General features: G+C 44.6%; 1 non-coding gene across 1 annotated transcript; it reads right to left on the bottom strand.

Moving 5' to 3' along the window:
* Positions 1–471: 471 nt before the first annotated feature.
* Positions 472–546, bottom strand: Trnas-cga (transfer RNA serine (anticodon CGA)). Its single transcript has one exon. It is a non-coding gene; the product is annotated as a tRNA-Ser (tRNA).
* Positions 547–2,088: the final 1,542 nt, after the last annotated feature.

Consider the following 2,088-nt stretch of genomic DNA (forward strand, 5'->3'; position numbering starts at 1 on the left):
AGGTTTACACTAATAGCTTTCTAAAGACACGTCGATCGACGAAATCGGATGAAGCGTTTACATTTTGGAAATTCGTTGCTGTGTGTTACTTGTTTAATTTACAGTCAGATACTAAACTTTAAATCGTCGTGCAAATAATGGTAATGTAACTTCCTGGCAGATTAAAACTGTGTGCCCGACCGAGACTCGAACTCGGGACCTTTGCCTTTCGCGGGCAAGTGCTCTACCAACTGAGCTACCGAAGCACGACTCACGCCCGGTACTCACAGCTTTACTTCTACCAGTATCCGTCTCCTACCTTCCAAACTTTACAGAAGCTCTTCTGCGAAACATGCAGAACTAGCACTCCTGAAAGAAAGGATACTGTGGAGACATGGCTTAGCCACAGCCTGGGGGATGTTTCCAGAATGAGATTTTCACTCTGCAGCGGAGTGTGCGCTGATATGAAACTTCCTGGCAGATTAAAACTGTGTGCCCGACCGAGACTCGAACTCGGGACCTTTGCCTTTCGCGGGCAACTGCTCTACCAACTGAGCTACCGAAGCACGACTCACGCCCGAGTTCGAGTCTCGGTCGGGCACACAGTTTTAATCTGCCAGGAAGTTTCATATCAGCGCACACTCCGCTGCAGAGTGAAAATCTCATTCTGGAAATGGTAATGTACATGTTTCTTTTTGAGGTGTCATGATTCTTCTGGCTACTATTAATTTCTATATGAACTGTGAAATGTCTGGCATTAAGCAAAAAGTCCGCCATCTTTGGCTCTCCTGGCGTGTCTCCTTCATCAACATGGCATCACCGCGGAATTCCCAGCCACGCGGCTGGACCGCTCTTGCTTCGGCCAGCGTCTGCCACCACGTGGTCGGCCTGCCGAGCGGTCTGCGCCCGCCAAGCGACCCGTGCGGAGACTGCTTCCTCTGAACTCAGAATAGTTTCAGGGCGCGACGACTCGCCCGTTACCTCACAATACCTACACGAAAAATTTAACAGAAGAGGGAACAGTGACATTGCACGTGAATTTCGTTATAGTCTTGATGACGCAGGAAATGTGCGCTGGTCTGAGACGGTAGAAAACTTGAATTTCAGACATTCAAATACGTAGTACTAATCCTTGCTTCATAAATTGAGTGGCTCCTTTAATAAATCTCATCAGAAACCCGATATTTCAGCTAATCGTATACCTAACCATAAATATCCAGATCGCTCAGAGATAAACAGCATACCTTCAGGGTCAAAAAAGAGCTAACAATTTTAGAAGCTCAGTCCCCAAACGGTTCAAAATCCTCTTCCTGATTCACCTTCGATGAAATAGAGGCAGCTTTAGCAGAGGTTAAAATTGGTAAGACTCCGGAGCCTGATACCATACATCTAGAACTTTTATCCCATCTTGGGAAAAATATCAAACACTTCCTGACTCGCTTCTTCTCAATTATTCTGCAGACAGGAACAATTCCCAAGGAACTGAAAAATACAAAAATTGTGGCAATCTTAAGATCTAACAAATCACTGGATCACCCTCAGTACTTTCGGCCAATTTCCCTGCTTAGCTGCGCGTATGAGCTCTGGAGGGACTTATTTACAATAGAAGTATTGCAGTATTTAAGAACACACCTCCAGCAGAAAACGCGGGATTTAGGCTCCACTGAAGTTGCTACAACCAAGTACTAAATCTAACACCTTCTATAGAGGCTGGATTCCAGGAGAAACTAAAATAATCTGTGGCCTTTATCGACCTTAAGGCAGCATATAACACCGTCAGGGAAGGGATGATTTACAAATTACTGAAAAGGCCGAACAGCAACATCTAATATTAATAACGTGCTAAGTAATCGATACTTTCAGGTTTCTTGGGTGAAAATAGAAGCTCAATAAGGAAACTAAATAGTGGCCTGCTACAAAGCTCAGTTCTCGCACTTCTCCGGTTCAGCCTTTATGTGTCTGACCTTCCAAAAACATCTTCAAGGAAATTGTGCCATGCAGTCGATATCACTCTGGCTTGTCAATCAAAAGAGCTTTGTCAGTCAGAGGGAACTCTAAAAGATGACTTAGCGGCCCTTAACTTATATTTCAAAAACTGCAGACTGAAGT

Source organism: Schistocerca gregaria, chromosome 2 (genome assembly GCF_023897955.1).
Source record: "Schistocerca gregaria isolate iqSchGreg1 chromosome 2, iqSchGreg1.2, whole genome shotgun sequence".
Lineage (NCBI taxonomy): Eukaryota > Metazoa > Arthropoda > Insecta > Orthoptera > Acrididae > Schistocerca > Schistocerca gregaria.